The sequence below is a fragment of the Xenopus laevis genome, chromosome 3L (genome assembly GCF_017654675.1).
Source record: "Xenopus laevis strain J_2021 chromosome 3L, Xenopus_laevis_v10.1, whole genome shotgun sequence".
Classification (NCBI taxonomy): Eukaryota; Metazoa; Chordata; class Amphibia; order Anura; family Pipidae; genus Xenopus; species Xenopus laevis.
The window spans coordinates 107566717-107580887 of record NC_054375.1 but is presented as its reverse complement, the minus strand read 5'-3'; the positions used below and the strand labels follow the sequence as shown (position 1 = coordinate 107580887).

The window sequence follows — 14171 nt, the reverse complement described above, 5'->3', positions numbered from 1 at the left end:
GCTGCCATGAGGCAGAGTAAGAACCTTTCTGGTGGTAAATAGCTGCCCACAGGATAGGTTTTCTATATACCCACAAAAATGTAACTTGTAACAGTGGTCTCTACATTAGCCAACCATCCTCACTTCCAACTTTGGTGTAGGTGAAGGAATAATAGAGTAACTAGTGGAGTAATTTAGGGTGGTGGCCAGATTTCAAGGGGTTGGAAAAAGACTAGGCTAGGCTGCAGAAGGAAATAATCCTAAATTTGGAAATATGTAAAGGACAGAACTGTGTGCAGCCAACAGTTTCATTAGTTATCGCTTCTGATAACAAGGCAAGGTATGTGTTTATATGTCGGTTCTAAGCTCACCACACATGCTGTTCCTCTATTTCACGTAAATGTATATAATGCTATAATATACATAGTAAATAAAATTGCAGTGATTCATGTTTTTTTTTCTTTTCAGTTTGGTATTTTTGTCTTGCTGTACACTTCCATTAACTTGTCTATTTTTGCATTTACATAACTCTTGCAATTGGAACAATTGCTACTTATAGTAATGGGGACGTAAACAACTTTTGTGAGCTGTTAAAGTTAATGATAGACAGTGTGAAACTGTGGAGTGTCAAATGCACCTTCACAAACAATAGACTGCAATTTTTAAACCAACTGATTGTTACTGAATATAGAACATTACATACCACTTGTTAGTCATGACATGCATTCTTCGAGAACAACAAGGTCTGCAAAAATGTCCTGATGTTGTGAGCTCTCATGAGAAGGTCAGGTTAATTTCTTTTTTTTTTCCTTTACATGTTTTGTTAGTAAAAACACTGCTTGTACAATATTACTCTGGGAAATTGTGTTTTAAAGAGAAATAATACTAACATAAGTTATTTCAGCTTATATGTTGATAGTTAGCAGGTAAAAAAAACAATACCTTATCACATGTAGAATTCCTTTTGTGGGAGTTCAGCTTCATGAATATAGTCAAGCAGTTAGACAATGTACCCATGGGCATTTTATGCTGTAACTGTGCTGCAGTGCACTCTAAAGTGCAGCTGCTGATGCAGTTCATTTTCCTGCAATGGGATATTAATAAAACTTTTTCGATCTCTTATAAAAAAAAAAGCATTCAAAAACTCCCAAACCCAAATCCCCTTAATTTACCAATAATTCTTCTTGAAAAAGTCAGAAAAGTGTCGCTTCAAAATGGTGCGACTTTTTCGAATTGATGCTCCAAAAACTCAACTTTATCGAATTGTTGCTGCGACAACTCGAATTTATTGACTTATCGAATGAAAACCAGCACAAACAGCCCAAATCTATTGAGAATCCTGAAGGTAAAAAACATATTCCAATTGTTAAAGGGACCATCTGCCATTGACTTCTACATGACCATGACAGGGCTTAGATGGAGTATTTTTGGATTTGAAAACTCAAGTTTTCCTCATTAAAAACTTGACTGGAAAAAATTAAGGCTTCATAAATAGGCTAAATAGGCTAAGAGTGGTTGCAATGCACCCACAGCGTGAGTTTTGCAACTCTTGCAACTCTTGCAAAGGTGGCCATAGACTCAAAGATCCGCTCGTTTGGCGACATCGCCAAACGAGCGGATCTTTCCCCGATATGCCACTAATGGCATGGCTATATCGGGGGTAATTTGAACGTTTGGCCGTATGGCCGAACGATCGAATTACGATGCGCCAAGGGGCTCCGACGGGTCGGTCGGTTAAAAATCCAACCTTCCCGATCGATATCGTGGCCAGATATCGATCGGGAAGACCCGTCGGAAGCCCCCATACACGGGCAGATAAGCTGTCAAATCGGTCCAAACGACCAATATCGGCAGCTTTATCTGCCCGTGTATGCCCACAATTAGGCACAGGAGCCAGATTAGTGATGCAACTGCATGCTGGCTTCGGTCTGTTTTGCATTGTAGGTACAAGCAATTATCAACATTGTAGGCACAAGCAATTATCAACACTCCAACAGCTTCCAGCATCCCCATTAGGTGAAATGATAAAGGAATTTTGGGAGAGATAATGCTGCAATATGTGGAGCACTGCAGTTTGCATATCCTTGGACTAGTTGAATCATGTTACAGTCATGCAGTGTGAATGTGGGTTTAGGCAAATCAATTCCAAATGTAGCTGATTAGCTCACCTCTATTTACATTCTTGTGTGGTTAGATGAAGATTATACTGAATACAAGTCAGATATTGACTCGAGAGTGAATAGTTTTGGGCCTTTACCACGAGTAACTGAGACAGCAGCCTGTGTGCCTATTTATGGCCAGCTCAAGTTACATTCCCAATAAAAATTTATTTTGTGTGAAAACATTGCATTACATTAATATCTTTCTATAATACGTCAAAAATACTTTAATGTATTGGAATATTTACAGTCATAGATATATATAACGATTTCTCATACAATGCTGGCCCTGAATTATTTGGAATTTTGTACTGGTTACGTAACAATCGGACAGATATGTGATAATATCAATTTCTGATGATTTTCCCCCTATTATACAATGCTTAAGTCCATCTAAACTTGATAGCTTTATGTCTTAAGAAAACTTATTAATATTTACCAATGTCCTGTAGGATTAAAAATAGTAAAAGATGTGCATAGTTTTCACTAGACTGTGTAGGGAAGAAGCACCCCAACCTTTTCTGGCAAATGCCTTTTATCTCCTTTTATTGCAGAAATTTGAAGCGCAAGCTTTTGGAGACCTACCCCTTCCTCCCACAGCTTCATCTTCAGCCACATACTTGTCCCTGTTTATGGCCAATATTTTACAAATTTCTCTGTGAGTGTATGGGCAACTTCACTTGCCTAATTTGGTCTGGCTGTCCACATTTGGCTGTATTGGCTGATATGGCACACCGTGGGGCTCATTTATCAACACTGGGCAAATTTGCCCATGGGCAGTTACCTTTAGCAACCAATCAGTTATTAGCTTTTTGAAACCAGCTGCAAGTAGAACAATGAATGCAGCAATCTGATTGGTTGCCATGGATTACTGCCCATGGGCAAATTTGCCCAGTGTTGATAAATGAGCCCCATGTGTGTCTATCTCAAATAAAGAACATTTAAGTATTAGTACAATTATCATATATTTATTGCCTTATGGTCAGAAGAATGTTTTCAGGAGCTAAATACCCTTATAGAACTCACAGAACAGATCCTAAAATTGTAAAGTGTAACATTCCTGATTTCATTGTATACACTGCAACAAAATTTAATGAGCTGTAACAGAACATTTTGAAAGCATGCTTCTCTCCTTCTTTATAGTCTATTACTTTACTTGGTGCCTATTACTTCAGGCATGTACAGAACATCTCCCAAGGTTTTTGTCAGTCTCTGATTCAAATGCTTCAGCCCACTGAGCCTCTCCTTCATTTACTTTCTTACTCAGCAGGCAATAGCCATTCTACTCTGGAGTGATTAGCAAAGGTTTGTTTTCAGATCCTCCTACATCTGACCCTTTCTGTTGTTCTGTTCCATTTTATGTTGTGTTAGTAGAACTACATTATGGCAGATTCATAATTCAAACTGTTGTGAATAACAGGAAGGGGCGTTTAGTTACCAAACACAATGTACAAAATGCAATTTTTGAATGAAAATCACCAACAATGGAGTGTTCCCCCCAGGAATCCAGAATAATTGTGGCTGTGCAGGAAGCTGTGCCTTCCACAATCTCACCAATGTATCAGAATGAACACAATTGCAAGTGCATCATTTGAATCCATGTTAGCAGAATAACACTAGTGGTTGTATACGACTCTTAGGGTACCTTAGGTAGTCTTAATTAGGTCAGTTCTAGTGATGGGCGAATAAATTCGCCATACACAAATTCGCAACGAATTTCCATGTTTCACCCAAAACTAATTAATTTCCGAAACTGTGGTGACAATTCAACGGTGAAAAATCCGGCAAGTCCAAAAAAAATTGTCGCGCATCAAAATTGTTACGTGCATAAAAATTGTCACGCCCATTGACTTTAATGCATTTCAACCAAATAGTCATGAGTATAAAAATTGTCGCTTGCGTCAATATTGACTTGGGTCAAAACTATTTTGATGCCCATTGACTTCAATGCCTTTCGCAAATTTTTTGCAGTTTCGCGAAATTCGACCATCAGCTCTACTGGACACAAATATTTTCAATGAGAGCAGGGTTGCTGTAGAGGGGTGCCATATACCGGCATGCTCATTCCCCTGACCTATGTATTCTTGCCCCCCATCTGCACAGACCTCACTCTTTATGGCGGAACAGGCCTCCAGCACTTTAACTGAGACCTGCTTACTCTTAAGGGCCTGCAAAAAACTGATGTTAGAATTTGTTCATGTAAAACAAACACTAAGGGGCAGGTTCGAGGGGTCGAAGTGAATTCGAGGGAATTTTCGAAGGAAAAAATTTCGAAATTCAAAGTAATTTTTTGGATACTTCGACCATCGAATAGGATACTACGACTTTGAATACACTTCAACTTTGATTCAAAGTAAAAAGTCTTTAAAGGTCAAAAAATACTTTGCTCAATTGCTGAAATAGTTTGAATAGTTCAATTCGAACGATTTAATCATACGATTTTCGTTCGATATTCGAAGTCGAAGTATTTTAATTCGATGGTCAAATTTCAAAGTATTTTTTACTTCGAAATTCGACCCTTGATAAATCTGCCCCTAAGGTGCAGATTTATTTAAGTTATAACTAGAACATGGATACCCATATAGTAACACTTCACGTTTAATTCCTGTGATTCATTTTTCCCGACATACAGGAACGTGATATTGACACTAAAAAAAACTACTCTTCAAAATATGAAGTTCCTTTAAACCATGTTAATAGTTTTTCACTGATAGATATGCTTTTGTAATTGTAACTTGGAGGCCTGTTCTGATTTTTGAAACTATGACTAAACTCACAAACTCTAAAACTAAAATGTCTGTTCTGAATAAAAAAGCATGAACGCAAAATAATGTACTAAACATATGAATACCTCAAAAACCTCAAGTTTTTCTGACAATTCCTATCAAAAACCTCTAAAAGTTAGAATTGATATAAAATGTTCCAATAGGATCAGCACAGCTCCCACTGGCTTCTATATGACCTCAACAACTTTTACCTGGCGAAGTTTTGTTTTAGTTGTGTGGTTTTTACACAATAAATCTCACATTTTTAGAAACTTTTTATTAGAGATTCGTGGTAAAAAAAAAATCGAAATTTGATTGTTAGTAAATGGGCCCCCTGAAGTTCCTAAACCTAATTTGTTTTGCCAACCTGGCTGTCCCATCTCAACTTATCAGAGTTTCTAATGCTAATGGACTACTGCTGCACAAATATAGCAGCCTTCTTTAGAGGAACATGAGGGATCAGATTGGCAGTTTAAAAGCATGTTTTAAAAATATTGCAAATATTGTATGGCAAAATTATAAATAGCAAGCAAAGACAATGTAATGATAAATGTAAAAAAAAAGACGTTTTTTTTGGCGTCAATATCTCCTTAATAAACTGGGACCTTACAAAGCATATTTTTACATACTTCTTAGTTCACTAGAATTAAATCACCTGCTTAAACCTTTCAAAGTTTTTTGGCTAAAAAATGAAGATCATCTAAAAAAACAAGCATGTGTTAATTTTAATGCACTACATGTCTGTGGTGGGCTTTTTTGTGTCTTCTTTTCTGTGTTACATTCTTGATTGTTGAACTGATTGGTGATGACACCAAGGAAATATTGTCTTTGTCAGTAATAAATAATATTCTTGTACAGGTGGCTATGCCCTTGAGGATCGTCCAAGAATGAAACGACTTGTTTGGTGCCAAACTGGAGCCAGCAGACTGGACCCAAATACTGGTATGCACTGCCTAATTGCTCATTTATGTCTTAATTACCTACTAAAATATATAGTATGCTTCTTAGAAACTAAGACTATTTACCTTTCAATAACATTAAACTATTTTGGTAACTATTAATTCACGGGAGGTATATGTTATTCAAACAGTTGTAGCCAATTAAAAAAAAAACAGATTCTATTATTTCTAATATAGCAAACTATATATTAAATACGTTATGTGGTCCAGGTGTTTAAATCAATAGAAACAATTTAATCTACTTCTATTAGCTCTATGAAAAGAGAGAATTGTGTTTGTACAAATCTTCAGCAAATACTTATTAATATTATAATTGTGTTTGGTAATGGCAATGCTACAAAGGGATAGGTGATAAGTTTTGCCCAACGCATATTATAGTAGAAAAATCCTTTTGAGCTCTCTGGAAATGTTGGCTGCAGCCATGAACTGAGAAGACTCTTACTTTCTGGTAGGAAATCTATGGCATATATGGACACGTTAATTTAGAAACAGACATCACACTGTAAACAAAGATTTAGAAAAGGCTCAGCGTTCCTTGGATTGCAAGGTAAACAAATCAGTCAGTATTCAAGGCAGTAACCCCAGATTGCTTACTAGAAGTATTGAAAAGGGATTAAGGCCAACACAGGCTAAAATAGATACAATATTACCAAAGTATTGAATTGGCACTTGAAAGAGCTCAGAGAAGCTGACTAAAAGTCTTGCTGTGCCACAGTAAATAAAAATGATGAAGGTTCACATTTGAGTTCCATTGAAATGTGATCTGGTGAGGTAGTGTGTGCACAATAGTAAAACATTAGTCTTTTCCTTGAACTCACCCAAAATGTTCCTTTTGTTTGTGCTAGGAAAAAACGTAATGGTAACTCTTTAATAACTGTACAGTCATCGTAACTGTAATGTTAGTGGTGTTTTTACGTTTCAATCTGGGATTTGATGACTGTTCTATCACATTTCTTAGATCAGCACAATATATCCTAGTGCTGCTCTACTGCAAAATAAAAGCTGCTAAAAATATCTATATTTGTCTGACTCAGTAATGGCCCAAAGCAAATGCTGTATAAATTGGACATAAAATCAAATGCATCACATTTTACATTTCCCTCACCATCTGCACATTTAATTTATTCTTCTGTCAATTTATAATGCTAGGAAAAGAAATATGTAAAAAGAAAACCAGCAGCACTAACTTTTTTTTTTTTATTTTACCCATGGACAAAGGTTGTACTGGAACCTGCACTAGAAAGATGCAGGACTACATCTACCTCAAAAATTACATATTTTGAGAATGTTCAAATGAGCACCTGTTTCTTTGTAACATAAACAAAAGGCACAGCTTTTCCAGAAATACATAGAAACACTGCTAATACCCTAATATCCAGCTATGCATAGATTTATGGTCACCAGTTGCTGTAAGGTCAATATTGTGGAACCCTAATGATTGATTTTAAAGATGTATCCAGCTGAAATACTTAGGGATAGCTTCACTAAACACAGTAATTAATCCATAATGATTTTTGAGTTGTCAATTCACAAGCGACCTCTGCAATTCCCTTACCAGTGCATGGCTCCCTTTACACCAGATTGCAAAGCATTTTTAAATCAGGGCAGAAGTATAGTTGTAGGGTCTTGGTGCAGAGGGCTCTAAGGTATGCGATCTCCCACTCTTGCCTCCAGAACTGGTTAAATCAACTGAGTAATAGTTCAACAGGTATCAGGCAATGGGATTTTGCAGTTAGCGAGAAGGCATGGACTTAAAGAAACAATCTTTTTTCCCACCTAATGTTATAATTATTCACAATTCTGTTTTTTCAGGTTTCTTTCACTAGTGTGGTAATATCTTGCTTATCATTTCTCCCAGCAAATTTCTCAAGTGGACCAAAAATATAATAGATTTAAAAAAATAGTATAATTCAAGCCTATGTTAATACGCCTATTGGTTTAAAGCCATCTCATGAGCACCTGTAACGTTTCAGAGAGAAAATGCTGGTGAGAAAAATGTTATGAATAGCAAAAAACTTGATCAGTGCTAGAAATGCTTCTTTTGGTGGGGACTGAGGTCAGGAGAAATGTCAACAATTGTTGTGGATTTGCAATTAAATAGAACACAGATATTGCTCCAATAACGCAGCCTATGTATATTTGTATAAGAATACATTTCACATACAAAAAGGCCTAACCAGCATCGCAATGTTTTTGCAGCATCAGCAGGGAAAAAAATCAATGCGATCCTCCACATGGCATGTAAATTGTTCAACACCTCTGATGGATAATGGGTTTCTGTTAATGCTGCCTTATTCACATGCGGCCATTTCAGGGCTAATATGCCTATTATGAGTTTGTGGAATTACTAGTGAACAAAACAATTAAACATCCGCTGCCTCATGATAGCAGCAGGGGTTAATAGGGAGCGTTTAGGGACAGCAGCTGCTAGGGTTAATAGAAAGCAGTGGGGAAGAATTTAAAATAAAGGATTTAATGACATTAAGGCTAAATTTATTATGCTATGTAAAAAACAGCAGGCTAACACACCACACATCACCAGGCTTCACCAAGTAAAAAACGGGCAAAAAAAGGTGCACAATTTTTACGTGTTTTTATCTTAGAGTGACTTCCACTGGAAGCAATGCAAAATAATGGCAGCAAATATTGGGTTTGCATGGTGTAAAATTACGCTTAACTTGATAAATTTAGATTTATTTTACACAGCTTTTTACACCATTTTTTTTCAACTCACATTGGGGGCGTATTTATTAATATTGGAGACAAACATTACTCATGATTCCTGCATAATTGCAGTCTTGAGGGGAGATGCACCTTATACAGTTGTGTATAGATTGACACAATTGCACTTTAATGCATATCAGATGCAATTATGCTACAAAAAAGTTTAGTTGGTGTCACAATTCTGTATGAGAGTAATGCTTACATGTGATACTTTTGGTGCAATTGCGATGTAATTATATATATATATATATATATATATATATATATATATATATATATATATAAATAAATGTAGTCAGGAGCACTCACGGGTATAGTGATTAAGAAGTATCTTTTTATTAGAGTATTACAAACTCTCCCACATCAACACGTTTCGGTTCTCTCTGAACCGTCGTCAGGATATATATATACAAACAAAAACCAGCACCAAGGGTCTTCAAGTGATGAAAATATTGTATTGTTACATAGTAAGTCCCCGAAACGTCGGTTTTGCATACTATGTAACAATACAATATTTTCATCACTTGAAGACCCTTGGTGCTGGTTTTTGTTCGTTTATCTACATATAATATACCACCGTGCACAGGGGCAGCTACAAGGTAGCTAATTAGGAAAGCTGGTGCTGTCCACAGACCCGTTTATATATATATATATATATATATATATATATATAACCCCTCTTACTAGTGTTTTGGTTCTTTTGAGCAAGCAAAGAATCCACACCAATATGTGTATATTAAAGAGATTATATTATATAATAAATCAATGGATTGTTACACATAAATGATTACAATTAAACTAAAACAGTATATACAGTACTTACAGTTACACAATTATACAAGTCTACATTGTTGTTAACACCATAGCAATGAAATAGAGGTCAGCTTCATTATGGCTTCCCTCTGGTCTGCAGTCCTCACATGCTGTCTTGTCCCAGGTTCCTCTGTCTCTTCTCCAGGCTCCTCTCTTCTCCAGGCCCCCAGCCGCTTCCTTCTCACTTCTGTCCAGGGTTCTTTTATCCTGGGTTGTGACACCTGCCCCCAAAGCAACCCCCAACTGATAAGATGGGGAAGTAAAATCCCCCAACTTGCCAAATTCCTGTTGAACGAGTTTCCTCAGCATAGCCTGATGTGAAGTGGTGCGGTATTACATAAATTGCACTTCTAATACTATGGTCAACTTTCTGGACCATAGTATGAGAAGTGCCCTTACAAAGACATAGTATATGCTACTATACAGTATGTATAATCCTGTACTAAGCACACCTCTGTTCGAAAAGCTGAGGTTATAGTGGCATGTTAAGCCTGCCTCCGGACAATAATCATCTTCATTGTTTCTCCAGTGTCTTGGATATTCATAAGGGTAGTGTGAGCTGCTGATCCGTGTGCACACAGGCTGTATTTTGGCCAGAAAACACCCCAAATGTGTACCCAACAAAATAGAGCATATGGGATTTTCATTTTTCAGGGATGGTGCACATAATTACCTTTGCTATAACGCTAGCAGATCAAGGCTGCTGAAATGACCATAGTTTGCATTACTGGCTGCAACAGCCATTGCAAGCTTTGTTGATTACTACTGCGTGTATAGGTAAACCCTGATTGGTAAAGGACTAAATGAATTTATAAAACATTCTCTGTAAAAGAACTCCATATATATCAGTGTTAAAGAATGGTAATGGGGCAGAATTAATCAAATTTACTTTTCTGTGGTGTTGCCTTGTAATAATGTATGTTAAAGGGGTTGCTTCCCTTCCAGACTCCTTTTGGGTCAGTTGTTTTCACATTGTACACCAGATGTTTTTCAGTAGCTTGCTAATTATTTCTTCTAATATTCAAGTTTAAAGCTTAATTTTTCACCTTTCATGTCTCCTTTAGGAAGCTGCAGGATGCAAGGTCGCTAACTCTGTAAAATGTTCTTAATTTGCTACATAATACCCGAGTTTCATGAAAGTAAATGTTATATTTGATAGAATAGATGCTAACATTCCACAGATGCTGTTGACAAGACACAAGTAGCAAATTGTAACAGTTATGGGGATGCTCTTGGATTACTGAGATGCTAGCCAGAACACCAGAGAGAAAGAAGGGGGAAAGGTCAGAAAGAAAAAAAATTACAAAGCAACTGAACAAGTCTGGTGTACTATCTGAAGAGGAAAAAAAGTATTCCCTGGAATGTATATATCGGGTGGCCATAGACGTAACAATTATGATCTTTCCTGGAAAATATCTTTGCCATTGTTTCTGGAAAAAAATACCGGCCTTAATCTTTTTCCCCTATTCATAACATTGAGATTAACCATCATTTTTACTGGTCAGGTGGCAACCCTACCTGTATCTGATAATTCAGAACTAACAGAGGCTGATTTTCAGATGCTTTCAATGGCACCTGATCAAAAATTTTTCACCTGGGCCAATCAGTGAGCCGACTGAGATCCAAGCCTTCTGCTGATATTGGTCGGCTTGTCTTCCACCATACATCAAGGCGGGGCCAGACTGGCCGGGCGCCCCCAGTCAACCTGGCCAGCCGCATCGCCCACTTCACTTATCGTGCTGATGGATGTGTCACGGCACATGCACGCTGACGTTGGAGTCATGGCGCATTTGCGCTGACACGCAACACGCGCCACCCTCACTTAGGCACGCACATGTGCACAAAAAACAGGACTCCAGACCAGACTGGGGTAGGCAGCAGTTAAAGGCATGTGCCGGGCCGCTCCCCAGTGGCACGTGAATACTCTGCCTACACCTAATTCCGGCCCTGCCATACATGCACCAAACATTGTACAAAAATGTGTTTCATATGATAATATTGGTGGCCATACGGCCACCTTAACAATGGCTGATGTTTGGGTGCCTTCAAAAGTGCCCAATCAAAATTTTCCGGCTAGCCCGATCATCGAGCTGGCCGATATCCAAGTCTTCTGCGGATATCCATCGGCTCGTCTTCTCGCACCGAATATTGTACGAAAATAAGTTTTGTACTATATAATCGGTGCATCGATGGCTATTTTGCACATAGCAATACTCTTGAGGGTTTGTTCCTTGTAAACACCGGGACTTATTTGGTGGCACAAATGGTGAATTACAATGACTTTAGATGCCTAGAACATGGTGACTGCTCAGGAAAGTTGGGGTTGTTGTGTGGCAACAGGTAGACGCCATTGCTGAATGTGCCAGAGGATCACAAAACCAAGATGGCTCCCAACAACCCTGGTATTACAAGTTTTGTCAACAAAGTGACTGAAACGCTAGTCTTTATTATCAGACAAGGAAATACGGCGAGTTCCTTCTTAATGGCTTGGCATTAACCTGCTGCTCGATTCAAATCTCCCGCTCAGGTGACGGGCTGCAGGGGCGAGACTAATGACGCAGGAGGCGGCTTCTCGGTTTCCTGCCTCTCCTCCTCTAAGCAGTCAGTCGGAGACTAGTACATGGCGACTGCGGCATCGAACTGGGGAGAAGAAGCGGAGCGAGGGGACAGGCAAAGCGGATCTGTAACCATCATTTCGGGGCCATTTCAGTTCTCCATATGAATCTGACCAGGCCCGTGAGTACCTGCCGTTCTTTATCTGTGCTTCGGTTTCTTTCTAGAGCCGGGCGGCATTGTGCCGGTCATTCTCCCATTGTGTGACTGACAAAGGAGCGGACCTTTCTACCCATCTCGGCCGTTCTCTTTCGCCAAGTATGCTAATTAATAGCGCGTCGGCTGCTCTCATCCGTGGCACCACTAGCCGGTTTATTGCTAGTATTGTGTATTGTGCTAGTGTTGTATATTGTGCTAGTATTGTGTATTGTGCTAGTGTTGTATATTGTGCTAGTATTGTGTATTGTGCTAGTATTGTGTATTGAGCTAGTATTGACAGACAGGCGCCGCCACTTTCTCCTCCGTCATTTCGCCGGTCCCGCGACTGGCTTTGGCCGTACAGTCCCACTGTGGATAATGTCGGCTCATTGGCAGTAGGGATCGTGTCCCACCAGTCTAATGGTTGCTCCCTTGTACCCGTTATTACAATAACCTCGCCTGGGTGCTTGTGTATACTGTTCTCTGTATGACCAGTTGTGGGTCTGAGCACCGTTTAATGACTACTTCTGTATTAACATTCACTTTATGGCTTCGGCTGGAGGTTGAGTGGAGGTGATCATAGTGAAAGTAGGCGCTAACAGCGTAAACTGGCATTTTGTCAGCTAAAACGCTTTAGCGTAACCAGGTTGGGGAATTCGGGGCTCCTTAGAGTAATAAGATGATTGACATGCCGCCGGGCCAATGTGATGCCCCAGCGAGAGCGAAATGGATGCGAGGGCGGCTCTGTTTCATTCAGCCAATGATGTCATGGGATTTCCTCCCATAATAGTATATCGTCATGTGCATTTCTGACAAAGATCTCAATTTAGCTGTTGTATTAAAACAGAAGGGGCCACAAGCCGGAGCCTAGCCTGTCTGTATACATTCAGCAACGACACCCGCCGCTCGCTTAGTCGCATCAGCCGCTTCATTCATGTTGGGCGCTTGGTGGCAGCTTGATGTGGCGTGAGCTGTGGAGCTGCTAGTGGGAGGGGCTAAGCACAAAGTTTCCCATGTGATGAATCACAAAGTCCACAGTTGCGACGTGGGTCTGAGTGTGTGGCAATGACTGCTGCGTGGCTCTTCTTTCCCTTTGCGTGGCTGCTGCTGTCCTGTGACTCACAGCTGACTTTCCTGTGGCAGTTGCTCATACCCTGGGGATCCTGGGAGGTTTCCTTAGCCATAAATGCTCATAGGGATATTTACATTTTAGCAGCTGGAAGAGGCCACAAGGTGAGCCCTCCCTGACTGACTATTCAGTAGAAGAGTCATACCTCCCAACATTTTGGAAGTAAAATGAGGGACAAAAATTTTTTTTCCACACGTAGCGCAGCAATTTTTTGACCACACCCCTTTCTGTGGCCACACCCCCTAATTACCATGTTCGTTTTACAAAATTTGGCAGGTTATGAAAGTTTGAAAATATTTCTCCTTATCTAAACTGTGTTTTTGTGTCTCAAAATTGTTACAAAGTATCTTATTTGCACCTGTTAGCTGTTCTGGGCTCTCTGCTAAAAGCCAATTAAGTGAGAAAGTTTGTTTCTTTTTCTGGCTGTTCAGTGCAGAGAAAAGAGGGACTTTGCAATACAAATGAGGGACTGCAGGTTGAGCTGTCAAAAGAGGGACTGTCCGAAAAAAGGGACAGTTGAGAGGTATGGGAAGAGTGAACATTGACATTAAGGGCAACCTCTACCCAAAACTTGCCAGTTTACATTATTTACACATTCCAGTGGGTTCATAGTTTTTTAAACCTGCTGGAATGTGTAAATAATGTAAACTGGCAAGTTTTGGGGGTTTTTTTTGAGGGCAGTGTTCACATTTTCTGCACTGCAGGTTGTGGCTCCTGGAGCAGTGTAGCAGAAGCCAGTTATCTAACAGACCTGACAAGTAGCTTCAGTTTCATTCTTTCTAGAGCATTTTTTATTCCTTTAGATTTCCCTTTCCCTTTTACAAACTGTTTTATTCTTTAAAAAGAAGTCAGCATGGTTACAAGAAGCAAAGCCGTCTAGTTTAGTCTGAGG

At 39.2% G+C, this 14171-nt stretch overlaps 1 protein-coding gene across 2 annotated transcripts in view; it reads left to right on the top strand.

The window, feature by feature from the left end:
* The window catches only part of mapk6.L (mitogen-activated protein kinase 6 L homeolog), a 32509-nt gene that overhangs the window by 7302 nt on the left and 11036 nt on the right, over positions 1–14171 (top strand). Inside the window, exon 2 of one of the 2 annotated variants that reach the window (XM_041586778.1) lies at positions 5762–5845. The gene's annotated coding sequence lies outside the window, so the exon portion shown is untranslated. Of the gene's footprint in view, positions 1–5761; positions 5846–11831; positions 12136–14171 lie in introns of those variants that run through there. The other variant, XM_041586776.1, reaches the window with a different exon arrangement.